This window comes from Calidris pugnax, unplaced genomic scaffold (genome assembly GCF_001431845.1).
Source record: "Calidris pugnax isolate Ruff unplaced genomic scaffold, ASM143184v1 scaffold111, whole genome shotgun sequence".
Taxonomy (NCBI): domain Eukaryota; kingdom Metazoa; phylum Chordata; class Aves; order Charadriiformes; family Scolopacidae; genus Calidris; species Calidris pugnax.
The window spans coordinates 5,114,915-5,133,429 of record NW_015090872.1 but is presented as its reverse complement, the minus strand read 5'-3'; the positions used below and the strand labels follow the sequence as shown (position 1 = coordinate 5,133,429).

The window sequence follows — 18,515 nt, the reverse complement described above, 5'->3', positions numbered from 1 at the left end:
ATTTATTGGGGTTTTAGAGGCATCTCCCTTGGGGGACTGTTCTAAAGAGAGCCATGAGGCTTTTCTCAGTACTGCTGCTCACTGATGTGGTTTTAGCCAGGCATGTTCTTGTTCTGATGTATGTGTATGTGAGAGTGTGTGTGTGTGTACACATATATACACCCCCTCGCCATCTCTCATCTTGTGCTGGTGACAACTTTCCAAGAAGGGCTGTCAGGTGTGCGTACGCTAAAGACAACTGTTTCTTGTGCTCTTATGCTTCTGTTACAGTCATCTCTGACAGCCATAAGTGAGATACGAAAGGTACGGCAAACAGAATCACGTCCCTTTTCTTTTTTTCTCCTGTATATCAAATATTGAGGATTTTTGGGAAATACTTTACAAGGTACAGTAAGCACTAGGGCTGTTTTTTCCCTTTGTCCCTCAAATATATACATTGGAGTAGATTAAAAATGTATACTTTCCCTGTAAGTGCCTTGATCATAAGCAAAACCACATTTGTGGAGTATGTTTACATATTATGGTATTGAACAGAGACTTGGGAAATTATGAGAGTTCGTGTGGGATGTAGAAGTTTTCTTAATGCATTATATAGAGCAAATGTGGTTTATATTTATTTAGAATGTCTAGTTGTATAAGTGAAGTAAAAGTAGTTTTAAAAGTTGTCAGCCTGCCATTTGTTTGTAGCTTTGATTACTTCCTATGTAGTCATTTAGATTTTCTAGTGTTTTGCGTTGGGTTGTTGCTTAGAAATAAACTCCAAAGATTACTTTTTGAGACATGTTTGTTAGTGTGTTGATGCACCGTCAGTTAAGCAATTCAAAATGGAGCTGCCTTTAAAATTGTATGACTTCATACTCTGTCCTGTAACATCCCATTTATGCAAAAATCTGTCACTAGTACGAACAAACCAAAACACAACACCCAACCAAACCTTGAGACAAATGTGGTCTGACTGGAACGCATCTATAAATAGAAAATGCTTCTTGTTAGGGTATAAATTTTTTTTGTTGTTCAAAGGGTTTTCTACAAATGCAGTCGCACAATGAATGTGTAGTGGGTTAATCTGTAGGCAAATGCAACATACGCATTTGTGAGGGATTTAGGCTTTTTGTTTATAATACTATTCATTTACTGTACTCTTAAACAATTTGTGGGAATTCTTGTTTCCACCAAGGTTCCCATCTATTGTGATGAATATTTGCATTGTAGTTGTTCAAGAAGCATTAAATGCTAATAAGCGGCCGTGCATACCATACACTTTTGTGCATTTATCATCACAATGAACCTTAGAAAACAGCTAGAACTGTTCTTAAGTTGTAAGTAGCAAAGCTTATTGGGAGGACACTCTCTGTTTAACTTCTCTGTTTTGAAGGCTGCTGTGAATAACTTCATCTTGAGCCTTATTTAGTGTGGTCTGTTCTATGACTCTTTTGTTTTGACTAAGGCTGGGCAGTGGAGAAAAATCCACGCAAGCATTCCTGACCCCCAGTTTTCAGTTGAGTGCTCAGCTACGCATTTAATCCACTTCTTTCCCCATGTCAATTTCTTTCTTGTGTAACTTCTAATTCTTTTGTACGGCAGTGGCCACAAATAATATGGTGTTATGTATATTGTGTGTTAGGTGTTATAAACACTTAAAATAGACACTTTAAATAACCCCCTGGACTGTAGGCTCTGAGTGCCTTCCTGCATGCGATGCTGCAAAGACTCAAAGCGCATCAGGTGGGGTATGTGTATGTGGAGTTAAAATAAAAATAATTGGAATTACTCCCAAACTATAAAACTGACAACAAAACAACATATACGCAGCTCTTTCTCCTTTTTATGTGCTAGAATAGACACCTCTCTGGTGTGATTCATGTTACACTGGTATAGCTCATTCCTGTTCTTGTACTAATAGAAGTAATTGCACATCACTGTAACTGCATCGATGCTAAAGAGGTGGGAATGAATCACATCCCTCATTAATGTAACTACACTGCTAGGAAAACCAGCATCCAGCATAGCCTTAAGCCTTAACAGAATCACTGGCCTTGCCTGGAAGCTGTTGATAATGCAGATGAACCAGCAAAGCGGGTCAGCAGGAACAAGGCGTTAGAGATTAGATGCTACATCTAGTGTAGTTGGGTGTTCTGTGCAAATTTTGAGGTTGGTGATTGGTGAGGGGAGATTCTCTTTAAGTAGATGTCAGCCATAAAGTACAGTTTCAGACGTTAAATCGATGGCAAGGTCGCATTTCTTTGGATCTTTTATGGGTTCAGAACTAAACCCTGGTGCTCAAGCTGTGATAGCTTCTAGGTACCATTCTTAACAACTCATTAAACAATCATCAGAGCCGAGTTTTTGGCAGGTGTAATTTAACTTTGGAAAAATATTTCATAAACAGATCATAGAATCACAGAATGTCTCAGGTTGGAAGGGACCCATAAGGATCATTGAGTCCAACTCCATGCCCCTCACAGGACTACATAAAACTAAACTGTATGATCAGATCAGGTTTGCTGCATTTTTATTCTGGACGTTAAAGGTAATGTTTCTGGCAGGCATCAGTGGAAAAATGAAGTTTCTCATTAAGCATTTGCCTTAGTCACTAAGCTTTTCACTGGAAAGGGAATTCTCTAGTAATGTGAAAGCCTCAGCTGCTGCCGAGCACTGCTGTCTTCCAGGTGGTGAAGACCCACAGATGGCAAAGACCCACAGGTGGCTTTTTAAACCAAGATCAGTGCTCAAGGTTGTTCTCAGAACTAAGCAGGTAACTTCAGTAGACATTGAAGTAATAGTGAGTTTCTGGTTGTTTTGTGCTTTGTCTGGAATTAAGATTGTATAATATAAAATCAAATTGAAGGTGGGATGGTCTATGCTTGAGAGCTTTGGAATGGATTAGCAGGAAGCCAGCTCCCCACGGTGCGTGATGCAGTAGTCCATCTAATGCTCTTGTCCATGTGGGATGGCTCACATACAAGAAATCTAGTGTAATAAAAACTTAGATACTGAAAGAGGGAAAAGCAGCTGTTCTTTATGCTCATCTCCTACAACTTAATTGGAATTTTAGGAAGTGACTCAAGCTTACAAAACTCATTGATGATGAAGAATGAGCAAGCTTTTTCATTAACAAAGCAAAGACATGCTTCTTTTTTTCTGTCATGCTCTTTCACTGAACCTGCGTTATCTATCTCCATTTTAGCTGAGCTGAATTACAACCCATTTGTTCATTCCTTTCTTATTTGCAACCAGGGAATAGGAAAAGGAAGGGCCATAAACCATCTGAGTTAAATATAAAAGGAAGCACCGTTGCATTTTGCCAGTGTTAATGTAGATTCTGATGTCATTATTTGACAGCTTTCCCAGTGGCCTAAAGCATACATAGAGCAGAAAAGTTATTTGTCAAACCGCTCGTGACAGCCGTAATTACCTAAACTGCTCACTGTCTCCATTTTTAAAGGAGAAGATGGGAATATGTGGGTTTATGCAATAAAAGAAATGGCTGTTTTAGGGAAATCAACTAGTAAGATAATTACATGCAGAGTACTATGTCTTGTTTCTGGAATATATTAATAGTGAAAAAGGAGAGCAAGACTGAAAAGGAAGAAAAAAGTTGTCTACTATTGCTTTTTGAATGACTTTGCCAATAAGGTATCTTTATAGTTTTGTTCTTAGCAGCTCTCCATAGAAACGGTAAAATCTGACCATAGCGTCAATAAAATTTCTATATGCTTAGTGCTTGCGTGCATTTAGAAGGATTACAGTGACTATGTGAGTGCAGTAAGAGGTCTCACTGGCATTTTTCTTTCCTGCTATAAATTTAGTTGATATTACCTGATGAAATATAAAACAGGTAGAGAAGTACAGTATGGCTCATACAGCAGTGTTCGAATTTCCCAAACATTTGTTTTTAGAGCCACAACCGCAGAATCCAAACCATCCTAAAATTAAACAATTGCTTGAAAAAAAAAACCTCATTGGGTTACCGTATCTTGCATGTAATTTTATTATGACCTTTAAGATAACTTGGAAGGAAATGGGAATGTTCTTTGTTCAAGTTGCAGGCGATTTGTCAGAAGTGTTTACAGTGTTGGTAATTAGATTATCTAAAGTTTCAGTATTAAAAATCAAAGCCTAACATTTCATTAGGGTAGTTCAGAGTCTTGTGCTCCGATTTGTATACTTGCTTCTACCCTTATCAAAACCCAAACAGAAACACACTGTCCGGAGGTTCTAGTAGCTGTAGGGGAGAGATGGAGGTGGAATGACAATCTTTCCCCAAACGTTAGAAGGTAATCTAGCTTGTTACATTGTTTCTCTTTCTGGTCTTACCTCCTACTTGTGTCAGTCTCTTTATAATTTGATTATTGTTCCCTCCTGTTTTATTTCCTGTTATGTTTCTGTTATTAGAAAGTCTGGATCTGGTGTGTTCTATAATAAATAATGGCAATTCTAGTCTAGGCTCAGGGAATTATCTGTGAGTAGTGCTTTGGTAAATTTGGGTCAGTTCTCTTGCTTTTTTTTGTTTTGACTGTCGTAGTTTATGTTTTTGTGGAATAGGTTGTGTTGGGTTTTGATGGAGAGCTGAAGCCCACAGTAATGCTCAAAGGTTCTTGGCACACAGGCAGCCTCTTTCCTAGTGTTTTATAGCAACTGAGGCAGTGGAGTCTGAGCTTGTAGTTTCTAAGCCTTGCTGCATTAAAAGTAAGGCGTGACATTTGGAATGCCTTTGTTTAGTGAGTTGATCTTTTAAAACAAAACCAAAAAAAAAAAGTCCCACAGCCAGACTTTTGCTACCAGCAAACTCTTCTAAGTGGTGTTCAGGGTTGCTTCTGTACTAGTTACTTCCCTAGTAGCCTTCCACTTCCCTGCCTCCATCACAATCAGGCTTTTTTTTTTAATATTGTCTTGTCTGCATACACACTCTTAGTTATATTTTTTGAGATAACTGTAACTACATAAAAAGTAAAGAGGATGAGGATTGAGAGGTGATTATATTGAGTCCTGCAATCACGTGAAGGACTAAATAAGAGTTTAGGAAAAAAGGAAATGTCTTTGTTTATCTCATGGTGATTCCAGCCCTCTTCTCCTGTGGCTATACCTGTGCTTGGAGGTAGCAAATTTATATTGGTTAAGTACTCCCTGAAGTCAGTCGTAAATACACAGTCTAATGCGACCCAAGTTCTATGTTGATGCCAAAAGGGGAAGTTCTGTCTTCATCTCCTGCTGCGCAGTCAACACCAGCAATCATACCGCTTTCCAGCAAGCTGTTTCGTACTTATCTGGCTGAAAACTCAGCCAGTAACTGGTTGGATCAAATCCTTGGCCAGCTCGCTGCGTTTGCGCGAGTGTGTGAGTGCCAGCAAACAGAGAGGGTGGAAAGACTGTATGGGGTAATGAGAATGAGAAGGTCTGTTCTGGCAGATACGTAGCCTTAAATTGACTTGCATTAATTGCAAAATCACACCTTCTCTCTATTTTGTAACTCTATTTTGAATTTTTGTTTACCACTGACCTGTTGTAAATTTGCTGATTATTTTGTGTAAAGCAATGTGCTGGCCTTTGAGTCAGTGAGCATAGGAATTTTTTCTTTAGAGTATGGCTTACAGAGCTGAATTTCATTCAGTGAAACTTTACTGATGACAGATTTGAATCTCATGCTTTCATTTGGCAAAATACATTATTTTATGCAAGTAATTTTAAACTGATGGTTTAGGTTTAGAATGCAGTAGACGTAATTAGTTTCTTCAGTAGAAGAACCAGCAGTAAAGAATTAGTTACAACAAACACTGCAAATTATATAGCATGTGTTAAAAATAAAATTACATGGTAGCTAATGAAAAGGCTATAACTCAATTCAAGGGTTCTTCTCCCTTTAATAACTAATCAGGCTTGGATCTCATGGCTTCCAATGTTAGTCAAACAGTTTGAATGAATTGCAGTTGTGTATTTAGCCGAAGTCGTGGGCCATGCAGTGTGCTTTCTTCTTTATCTGCTAGGTCCCCCTCTCAACAGTAGGGGTGAAAACACATTCATGTTAAAAGTGTCTTGGTGGTTAGACTTTATTAGTGCATTCAAGTTAAAAAACTGCTTTAGTTCTTTGAATTACGGATATTTAGAGAAGACACAAAGGGTAATATGTTGTGGTCTTTTCTTTATAGGTTTGTTTTGCATAAGTTAGTACACTTGTATATATGCAGGAAGAGGGCTTTATTTTTTGCTCTGAAGTCCCCAGAATTGTCCTGATAGTCCTTTACTTCAGCCTCCTTTATGATTCTACACTTCAAACTGCTGCTTTCTCTGACAGAGAAGAGCCCAGAAGTCTCTTTAGAGGGAGGAGAGTCTTTGTTCTTTTCTAGCTGGTGATGTTATTGATTTGAAAGTTAAAGTATTTAGAGTCGTAGTCTTCTCTAACTGTAGTTCAAGCACTCCAAAATGAGGATATGCCTAAAAAATCCCATTTGCTATGCAGCCCAGGTGTTGGCTGGTGGAACATAAGCTTTTTAACTGTAGTCTGGTCTTTGCAGAGGGCAGTAGGATTAGAGACCATCTATTCTTTTTTTCTTTTCTTTTTTTTTTTTTTTTTTCCTGTTGTGCAATGACCCATGTGAATTTTAGTCTCTTAATTCTGCTTATTGTTGAAACTTAGCTCTGAATGCAGAAATGTGTTATTGTTGCCTTGGGCTTTTGGGTAGTGCTTGCTACTCTTGAAAAGGTTTCAAACACTATTTTTCATGTAACCTCTGTGAAGTAAAGCAAGGTGATGTTACTGCATTTTATATATATGAAGCTTGGAATTGTACAAAAGTTTGAAAGCATTTGCTGTTTTGGGGTACCAAATTCAAAACACTTAGTGCCTGAACTTTCAGGCAACCAAGCTATTAGAAGTTAATTATGTTTTTTTAAATGCAGTTCTTAATAATTTCGGGTGTCTTGGTGACTCCTTAGGAGTACTGGAAATCAAGCCCAACATCTGGAAAATGGAAATACGTGATTAATTACTACCTTTGGAAAAACAGTTTAGAAGATTTGGTTAGTATCGTGAAGGACTTATACAGCACTGACAGGATGCAATCTATTTTTTAAAAGCAGTGTTCAGGTTTTTCTTTCTGTAATTTCCTGCGTTTTCCCTAATGTTTTTTTAAAGACAGTCTCTTGCATAAGACCATTACTGTGATCAGTTCTGGTTCTTACAGTAATTTCATCTTGTCTAAAGAAATTTACTTGAACAGAAAAATCTTGAAGAGGAATGAAGAGTAGTATGTGGTTGTTAATTAAAGACCTGTGGACAGTAGATATGCACAGGAAATGAGCAATTAAAGTTACGTGGGCATCTTTGATTATAGACTGTACTATCAGTGTGCTTGATTTAGCAGTGTTACGTATGTTTCTAACTGAGTTTTCTCTGTATAGAGTATCAGTGCTTTTTTTCAGGTTACTTTCCTAACACTGAGTTCTAAATTCAGTCTGAATTTCAGTCAGAGGTTCAGGCTGAATTTCTATATTCAGTGAAGTGGAATTGTGCTGGCATCCACGTGAGTCCTCAGCACAGTTCAAACCTTGATGTCCATCAGGTCTCTCTTACCTGAGCCAGCAAGACAGCAGTAGGTTGTCGTTCCTGGGGACCTGTTTGTAGGGTGGGATGCTCTTCCTCTGAGCTGTATCGATGCTTGAGAGCAGAGGAATGATAGGATGTGCAGGTCTTGGGTTCTGTACTTGGTACTGGAGAGGATTGTGCTCTACCACGTTGGGATTCCCCTGAGTGTTCATGTCACGTGTCTTGTCCCCAGCAATATATTTACTATCTCAGTTCTGTCTCTTCTGCTCCCAGTTTCTTTTGTTAGCCTCCCTCATTGCAGCTTCCATGTTTTAACCTTTTTGTCTTTCCTTGTTAATCTTGCCCCATCTCAAATGCCTCTCCTTGCCAACTCCAGACTTCTCATCCAAGTTGTTAGCATGATAAAAAGAAGAATAATCAGTATCTTAACGGTTGGTAGAAAATTGCCTTTAAATACAAGGAGAACATTAACTTTAGAGTGCTGATGAGACAATTGGTAATTTAAACCTGCTTAATTTATTATTACTGTTATTTATGGCCATATATATTACCTCTTAGTTCAGTCATAGCCCAGGGCTTTTACTGTTCTTTGAGTTGGTGTCATACATGCTATTCTGTAGGAGAAATGGAGTCATTGAGCCCAATAATAGCAGGACAATTAGGTGCTTGTCATTACATTGACTCCAAGCTCAGCTATGGAATAAATGTTTTTGTAGAGGGCTGCAACTGAATGTGGTTATGAGCCATAAAATATCTGCGGGCTTATCTTCCTTTTTTCCCTTATTTATATCTTCCTTTTATTCTGCTGGCTTTGCCAAGGGGCAGATAGTTTTGTGCTTAGTAGGGTAAAAGAATTATCTTTGGAACCCATCTGTGCTAAAACAGCAGATTGATCATTTGAGCTGTAAATGTGTTACAAAGTATTCAAATATTATACATTGTATGGTTCTGTTCTGCTGCTATGCAGGTGAATGATGTCCCATCATTCAGGGATGCCGATGTGTCAGAAGATTGCTATAATTACCATTACAAGTTATAGTGTAAGAAGGAAAGCCTAGGAGTGTCACTGTTGATAATCTTCACTGATGATTAAATGCTAGCCTTTCATTCTGAGCATGGTGAAGAAAATTTTCCTTGAGAATACTACCCTTACCCCACCCTGTAACTAATGCTATTCAATCTGTCTTGTAGTTCCTGTTCTCCTTGAAAACACATTTATTTAAAATCAGCTTTTCTGATTGACTTTTCCATTTAAAAATGCTGCCATATCATTTATCATTAAACAATATTTAAATGCTAATTTCTTACTATGATCAATTTATTTTTCTTAATTTTTTTGTTATTAAGATACTGGCTCACAATTTTTATTCCTGCTGGTTTTAAATTTTCCGGGGGGGGAAGCATTACCTTGTAATTTGAAATAAGAAGATTAAGATTTTGATTTATTTCGTTAGTGCTCAAACGCACAACAACTATTAAAAATCTTCCTGAAGTACTATATCCTTCTTTCTCTTGGTTAATTGATATGATGAATGTTAGCAAATGGTGTTGAGTCATTTATTCTCCCTTAATGTAAAGTAAAAAGGAGGTTAGTTTTCTATTCAAAAACATTATTTTACAATCTGTTATTGTTTATCTGAAGGTTTATTTATACTACCAGAAATACAGTTGTAAGAGTATTAACGTGCTTATTAAAAAAACCAAACAAACCAACCTTAATATGATGATAAAGCCATAGTTTCTCTCCAACTTGCCTTATGATAATTTGAAGAATTAACTTTTTCCCAGGACTGTAATTTAAGATACCAAGAATGTGGGGGGGGTTACAAAAATATACCTGTAATTCTGATAATTTCATGGATTGTGATACACCGTGTTTTTTGATTTTTCACTTTCAATGCTTTTTCCATATCATTACATTCATCACATGTTCAAGTGTGCAGATGGTTAGGATCATGTTGAATAAATAAGAAAAAAGGGAGTGGCACAAACTACTTTTATGCTAGGTCTGGAACTTATATTTTGTATTTGAGGATACTTTTGTGGCTACAAACACCTCTACTTACCATGTTTTCTAAAAACTTATTCTTTCAGATATTGAAAATACCTTGGCGGTACTATATTACAGGTTGCAAAGCTTGATTGCTCTTCTAGCTTTTTTCAAAAGAGCATCTTTGTTACTTAATGCAAGAATCTCTTCCAATTCATAGAATTTCATGTAGACCGAAATATTGAAGTACTAATAGAATTAATCTTCAAACCTGAATTTCCTTGCCAGAAATCTCAATTGCTTGTGGAATTAACATACTTCTTATGCTTTCCATGAGTTTAACTTTTTCTGCACTGTAACGTTCTAATCAAATTGCAATTAGGGAACAGGTGAGAGCGTTGTGTTTCCTGCTGCTGGCGGAGGCGTGTACAGCACCCCCAGGAGGAAAGGCACAACGGAAGCCGTGTTTCTTTCCCCCAAGTATTTCTAGTGCACGTGATTTAGGTGTGAATTATGTAACTGAGTAGTACAGATGTAATCGTTTAAACATCTGCCATCTCTGCTTTCACCAATACGTGCCAAAATGAGAAGTGCATCTGAGTTCTTTGTGTCAGCATTACTGCAGTATAATTTCACTCACCGTCCTTACAGGTTAAGAAGTAAGTCCATGGAAGTTCCATTTCAGTAACATGTTATCAATTTGAGACTAGGCCATTCCAATAGCTTTTCATATTTAAATAAAATTGAAATATTATTCAGTTCATATTCCTTTCTCTTAAAACACATTTTTTTCTCTTTGAATATGTAAAACAAAAGGCAGAAATACATATTTTCATCAGTAACTGTTGGCACAGTGCTGCTAGATTTGCAGTATTTAAATGGAAAAAAAATTAGTTTTACCATTTTAATAATCACTGTTACTATTTCAATCTAATTAGATTTTCAGAGAGAATGTGGGGGGGGTTATATTTTTTATTTTTTAAATCTGCTTGTATCCTTCCCATACGATGCAGTTCTTTCCAGCTCTTGACCATGTTAAATACATAATAAATAGAAGTCCTAGGGGTTTTTTTTAAGCATGCCTTGCAAGCTGCATGAGCAGGTTCTGGGATAACTTGAATGAGGTGGTGTCTCCTCTGTTTTGGGGAATGGGTTTCCTCTTCTAATGAATGACTACAACACATGTCTCTGGGGCTTTCTCAGTGTAGTAAAGAGAAGCGTATCTGATAAATGACAGTTGTTGGGGATAACAAAAACAAACAAACAAAAAGACCTGAGTAGTGTAACAAGGATTTCTCTTTTCTCCTCCTGCATATACTTCTGGTTTTGTCAACTGGGGATATTTCGGTCTGCTGAAGACTGGTGTCTGATTTTCAATTATATTAGAAGAAAATATGTTCTTACTTAAAATAAATGCTTCTTAGATTTGCCTATTCTATTTCCATTCTCTGTTTTTGACCTTAAGTCTTACCACCGCTGTTTCCCGTCTCTTTGCATCTTGCTTTCTGCAATTTGTGTGGTACACCCTGCTTCCTTGCTCTTCACACGGTGATACATTTTTGTGTCAGAGGAATTTATAGAAGAACTTGTTTGGTGTATTGTTTTACTTCTCAGGCAAAGTCATGTAATTTTAAAGCCAGAAAACACAGTTTGTGCCCCATGAATATAGGAAGTAAACAGAAATCGTAAGCCATCCATCTCACTTGGGGGACTTGAGTTTAATTTCATAGCCTAAATTTGTTGAAAGAGTGGTTTTTTATATGCCTTTATATTTTATTTCCATAGCCATTGATTTGAAACAATATTACCAATTATGTAATCTGAAGAAATGGCATGTTGTGCAGGAATGACAAGGAGGAACTGGGGATGTTACCAATTCTCAATCTTGCTTTATAGAAGCCTGAAAAGTTTGATTTTACTTATGTTAGAAGTATATTTAGATTTCTGTGCTTCTAGTGATCTCAGGATAGATTTTCTTCATCATCTTGTACTTATGTAATGAGATCAATGTTACTTTCAGAGCAAAAGAAATATTCAGAACCATCACTATTGTTAGTATTTTATCATCTTTTTTCTTTTTGTATAAACTTCAAATATCCTGCTTGACTCACATTTTCCTACCCTTACTGCTTTCTTTTTACTGATCACTTCCATATTTATACTGAAGCTAAATTAATCTTTTAATGCTGTGCTGTTTTTATAATGTCTTTAAAAAATTGCGTATCAAGGCCAATTATTTTCAGTGTATAACCCTTCCATTTTGCTGTGTGTGATTCATTGGCTTATTCTTTGCTATTCAGTGAAAATCAAATTTGTAATTTCAGGACTCCTAAAGCATCCAGTACCCTTGATGCATCAAAGCCCATTCTCTCTTATCTCCCCACTCCTCTCTGCAGACTTCTGAAAGTTGTTAAATTATTTAGAATCATAGAATGGTTAGAGTTGGAAGGGACCTTAAAGATCATCAAGTTCCAACCCCCCTGCCCTGGGCAGGGACACCTCCCACTAGAGCAGGTTGCTCAAAGCCCCATCCAGCCTGGCCTTGAACACCTCCAGGAATGGGGCAGCCACAGCCTCTCTGGGCAACCTGTTCCAGCACCTCACCACCCTCACAGTAAAAAATTTATTTCTAGTATCTAATCTAAATCTCCCTTCTTTCAATTTAAAACCATTACCCCTCATCCTATCACTGCACTTCCTGACAGAGAGTCCCTCTCCAGCTCTCCTGTAGGCGACTCCTCTTAGGAGACTTAATTTCCATTAAGTCTCTTGATTTAAAGTCCAGGGGGGGATTGTTGCAGTAGGACTATTTTCTCCATAGAACCCCATTGGGGTTGGATTTGTTTGGGATTTTTTGCAGTGTTGGAACTACTAGTTTACTAGCTTTTTCACATAAGTTAAAGACTATTGCCCCTGTTTTTACCCAAGCCTGATATCCTAGTGAGGCTTTGGGAAAGACAAATGGATTATGGAGTAAATATTATATGTATGTTTTTAACAATGCTCAAAAAATAATAGATGGACCCAGAGGTTCGCACATCGACTTAAAATCTGGCAATACTTCTACCTCCATTTTCAAAGCTTTGTTACGTCTTTTGCTTTAAAATGATATTTAGTTTTTTTTAAGTCAGTTTGTTTAGTGGGGTCATTCCTTTTGTACCTGATGAAACTTTATTTTGGGGGGTTGGGGTGGCAAGTTCATTTACTTCCCACTTCCCCTCACTGCTAACTTTGTGAAGCACTCTTGTAAAATGAAACCCTGCTCTGCTGGAACGCAGTCAAGTATTTCAGAAGCAGTGGGCAGAAGGCAGGGTGTCGTGTTGCTGCGGAGCAGGACTGTGCTTTCATACATTTCCAGTGTCACGCTTGGGTCCATGTGTGACCGTGTATGAAGCAGTTTCTCTGTAACTTTGAGATTTTTTTTCCATTTGGATTTTTTACAGATTTGTGTTTTGGTTGGGTTTTTTTTTTTGTTGTTAATAACGTTTTGTATATACGTAGAGCTCTAAAAATACTTGCACTAAAATAGTCATTACAAAATGGAAAAATGGGGATCTCTGGAAGTGGAATTCACATAGTTGTTATGCAGTGTGGGCAGTCGCCACATAGCTTTTCTTCTGTGGCTCAGTGTTTGTCAAGAATTCTTCTATCAAGGCAAAAAGCTTTTATTCTCCTTTTGTCTCCTGCTCCATGCAGTTTGTACTGAGCCAGTAGAGATAGAGTTGTCATGTGGACAAAACTGATGGAGCTGGAAGGACAGAGACAACCAACCAAAAACTTTCAAAGTAACTTCTGCAGTTTGAGATTAATTTTCATTGCATCCTTTAAGAGCAGTGTTTACTGTTAAATCTTGACTTAAACTTCCTGATCAGGGATGGGTTTGGTTTGGTTTTGACAAAAAATAATCTATTTTCAGTTGTAGTCAGATTACTTTGGATTTTGTTTTGCGTGTTTGCTGACAGGGATTAATAATGGTTTGGAGGGTTTTTTTTGTGAAAAGATGTACAAAGCTCACTTCAAATATTCATTTAAGCATGCAACAATTTTTTTGATAGCCTTGCTACTAGTTTTTAGCAAGCTTAGCTTTTAAAAAAGTGAAGATATATGAAATTGTGACCACCAATTCTGTAGTCCTTGATCCCTGCTAATGTCTGCATGGTGTGCTTTTGACTGAAGGTGATTTTTATGGTTTCCAGATTCAAAATTTATTTCATATTATGAGCATATGTTTTGGCAATTGCTGTCATTTATCTCCTCATTTGGCAGTTCTCTCTGTTTGATACGGGATATTTTCCATACATGCCCTATACTGTTGTTTTATTTCTTGACACTAAAATGGCTTGTACTGCACAGATGACTTGGTAAGACTCCAGCTCTTTTTCTAGAATTCTGGCAATAATTGTCCTATTGAAAATTGCAGCAGTGCTTGTGTAAAGTGTAACAGACCTTTTTTGTTAGGGATGATGTCAGCATGAGAGATGGCCTCAAGGAGTCATTAAAAGAACATAGGACTTTTGACTGTTGGACTTTATTGACTTTTCTCCTCAATAAAATACCATCCTACTAAAGACGGATTAGTGTCTGCAGTGGTATGAGACATATTTGGTGACCTTACTGCGTAGTCTGATGAAGCTGTATCTAAGTCCCATAAATACGGAGGCACTGTATTAAGAGCTTCAGAGAAATGCAGTAATAACAGGCATAAAATTTTATAGAAATGCTTGCCTTTCTCTGAAAGTAATTGGCCTTTTTATGTGCAATTACTCACTTTGCTTTTAGGACCATTGAATTTTCAGTTCTGGTTTGAGCTGGTTTGTTTGTAATTCTCCACTTAAGACATTCTGAAATGCATTCACAGCTTAAATGTTTTTCTTTATGGTCTGTCCATCTATTGCTGACTTTATTATATCATTCTACTTAAACTTTCTGTGAAAAAAAGGGAGTAAGGTAACATATTTTGAACTGAGTGATGAAATATATAGGGAGAATATGCAAAAGTAATGTGATGCTAGATAAATTGCAGCTGTTGCTAATGTTACTGCTATTATATTAACTGACACATGTAAAAATACTTGGAGAATTTTATCTACAATATTAAGATGAATTGAAGTTATTGCTAGCATTAATAAAGTAAATAGAAGAATGGTGGAAACATGAAATCTTTGTGGTTGCATTTTACATCTCCAGCCTTCCTGACTGACCTATTCCTGCCTTTATTCCTGCCAGGTCTCCTTCCCTAGGTTACAGTTTAGTCACAGCCATTGTAATTGCTGAGTATATGAGATTTTTCACTGATAGAGGTGAAAGAGCAGAGCTTTAAGCAAAGTGATAGTAAAATACAGTCTTCCTCATTGATATTCCCTTCAGGTGTCCTTTTAGGTGTTCATCTGTTCATAGCTATGAACAGATTGTTCAGGGTGGTTCAACAACATAGGTTTATTTGGAATACCTAAGCTGGTTGTGGGAGTGCCAGCGTGGACAGCGTAAGTTTCTTTAAAAGGCACTGTGCTCTGCCTTATAGGGGCTTTCTAGCTTGGCTCAGTGCAACCTAGGAGGTCTTGATACTCTACTGTCATCAGTGTCATCACTTATTGTACACTGTCTGCATTATGTTTTATATTAACCTGTGGTATTGCTTTATCCATGTCATCTGACTCTCCCTTCCTCCTCCTTTTCTCAATAATTGAAAATCGACTATGAATTTTATACTATAGACTGTGGTATCTTGCATAGTATCTTAGAGTCTAACCATGAAATGGAAGCAATAATATTTATTGTATTTTTATTTTCTGTCCTTTTTGTGAGAAGTTGTGTGTGCATTCAGTGTGTATAGTTTCTTGGCAAGGGTCTTCTCTGTTTTACACAACTCCTTGTGTGTGTGGTACCTTATGTGCATACTTTATGCTACAAGTTTTCCATGTGAAAATGGAAAGGTGAAAGAAATGGAACTGAAGGAGATCATGTCTGCAAAGACCTTGAAGCCCTCTGAGTGCTTACTGACTGGTCTCTGGGCTGTGAGAAAAACATGGTTTTTTAAACTTACGAAAGTAAGGAAATGAAAAGTTGCCATGTAGAACACACAGCCTTCTGTCCTCTTACCGAGCAAATGTCTTCCAGTTCCAGCACTAGCTCAGCCCTCTATTCTGGAGTTGGCAGCCTACACTGTGTCCAGTACTGAAGTGTGTTTTTGAATACAGCTTACTGTGATGTGAGGACAAGTTTTAGAATGACAATAGCAAGCTTTTTAATTAAAAACAAGATTAGAAATATGTATTATTGAGTGGCTTGACTTTTAGATTCAGCATTCCCACTTGAGCCTGCAAAAGTTGTTCTTCAACTGAAGTTTAACGAAGTTTGAGTATAGTTTCAGGAGACACTGTCACAACGTGTTGAAGAAGCTGCGGCCCTTTGCCACATTCATTCCTGTGTGTGCAGCGGTTCATCTCTTCTTCGCGCTGCAAACCAAACCACTTAGGATAAGTTGCTGTAAGTTACGAAGTGACAGCCAGGTTAGTTCTGCCCCAGTGAAAGTGAGAAGTTATACTCAAGTCTTGAGTGGTCAGTTGTCTTGAGTTATTCATGGAAGGTGAAGAGATGTAAAGAAAATGAGAAGTTATTTCCTGACTAGGGAAGACAGTCCATAGAAGGGAGGTATGTCTTTCCTGAATAATATGGGACAAGACCAACTCAGGCCTGTGGGAAGCAAAACTAGTGAAAAGCACTGATGCTTTTGGTGGGAGTTATGTCCATTTACTGATATTCATTCTCCATTAATCCTGAGTGTGAGAACTGAGAAAAGCAGATATCTTAAAACAAAAACAAACAAGGAAGGAATACAGGAGAAGAGGTAAATTTCATATTGTGTATGCTGGGATTGAGGGCCTAAATCAAAGCAGCAAATCTGAACTGTGTAATGATTCTCATGGTGTTGCAGCAAAACATTTACAAAACAAGCTTAGCCTCCTTTGTTTTAGCTGAGATGGTTGCTTAATGCTAGAAGAAAATAGAATGCTTAAATAATTAGGACTTTGATCTGATTCAATTCCAAGTAATATCTGCTTAGAAAATCCTGATTAAAGATTTCCTTTCAGAAGTTGTTTTCTTTCTTCTCCCCTGTCTTTTTCTAAACCTTTTTATAAAGGCAAGGCTTCAACTTGTTTGTCAATGTGCAGATAACAGCTACTTTAAGGAGACTGTGCTGCCAAAGGAAGTCACTGCCCTTCTGTATCCGCTTGAGATACAGTTCATGTAAGTCCTCCCCAAGTTAGCTTCAGGCAAAATTTTCAAAAGTAGTTCAAACAACTTTAAAAAATCGTGTGAGCTAACTTGACTGTTTTTCTGCCTGATATGAGTTGGGAAATGCTCACACAAGCGTTGCAGAATCAGTAGCTTACAGCAAAGGAGCATCCAATAGAGATGATAATTTTATACCAGTATAGTTGGATCCCAGAGGGTGGAACTCTGAGACTTTCAGATATCATTTTAAACTGTCTTGGATAAAGTAGTATAAAAGGCTAGATAAGCAGGTTTCAGGCTCTGATTTGACTTTTTTTTCTTTCTTTTTTTTTCTTTTTTTAAATTTAAAACGAAGAAGTAGGTTTGGGTCAAACCAAAATAGCCTCCTTTAAACCAAGTTTATCAATGAAGTGGTGTATGCTGCTATACCAGCTTTGTAGGTCTAGTCTAAAGGCTGCTTTCCTTGGAGTTAAATACTGTGTGCATCTAGTTTTGCACAAAAACAGAGGGACCTGCAATGCAGCTGGCCTGTGGGGAACTGAACTTCCCCAATTTAACCGGACTTGGTGAGCTGGAGACTCTGGTTCATTTCCTCAGTGTTAGATCTCTTGCAACACTGCTTCTCCAACTTTCACTTAGTTTGTTTGGCTTTAAATTTTAGGGTTGTTTGGAAGCATGATTATGCTGTTGGCTGGATGCCCAAGTTTGGTGAGGAACAGGAATGAAATTGCTAGAAGAGAGAAGATTGGGGAGGAGGCTGGAGGGGTGTGGTGGTGTCATCTAGAAGTAGAGCATATGTAAAAACTTTTTTAACCCCAAACCCCATAAGAAGGGGTTAGAATTAATCCTTATTTTCAAACACAGATAAACAGTTCTGCTTTGCGGCATCTCTGCTGTAGCAACTCATGCAGTTGAAGTTTGTGTTCTGTCTGTAGTCTGTCCTGTTGTTTACTGACCAGTCATAAGGCCCAGCTGGTAGGTCATCTGACTTCCTGCATCATGCCTGCCTTTTAAAGCCACTGAATTCTGCTCCCCACTCATCTCAAAAGCGATTGCATCTCATTTCTGAAGTGTTCGTTTTGCTCCAGTGTGTGCTATCCTTAAAGTACTGTGCTGTGTACACAGGTACATATCTGTAATGAGCAAAAGTTGGCCACAAATCCCTGATCATAACCTTGTATTTGTTACTCTGAAAAGAACTCTGTGTTTTACTAGGAGTGCGTGTGTTAAGGAACAAAAAAAGTGCCTTTTCATGGTTATTATTAAGCAGCTAGTTCCAAATCCCAGCTACTGTCAAAAGTCACAGTCCGTTTCTTCCCTACACATGCAGCCACACATTCTCATCCTCTCCCTTACATTGCTGTTACAGATTACACAACTGCAGCATGAATCAGATCGTGCCTCAGAAGGGCTGAAAACTATTTGTGGCTTTGTTTTCTTGCAGAATTTTTTTTCTCAGTAACGAGACCCAACTGGTTGTTTGGCTGCACAATCGGAAGTGCTGGTGCAAGGGAGGGGATGAAAACACATGGCCAGTAAGGAATCATTCCCTTTACTGGTTTAGAGTAGCTGACTGTGAAGCCACGGTCTCTATCAAAAAATAAACAAATAAAACTTGACATACCAGGTTGATTCATTTGGGCTACTATTTTCCTGCTCTAGACCCAACTAGAAGAAAAGCGACTGGAGTCCATTGAATATTAAGAGTTCTCAGTTCCTTGCAGGTACTAGAGCTTGTCAGTTTTC

General features: G+C 37.8%; 1 protein-coding gene across 15 annotated transcripts in view; it reads left to right on the top strand.

Annotated features, from left to right (window-relative positions):
• Nucleotides 1-18,515, top strand: part of LRCH3 (leucine-rich repeats and calponin homology (CH) domain containing 3) — a 69,150-nt gene that overhangs the window by 761 nt on the left and 49,874 nt on the right. The window lies entirely within an intron of this gene.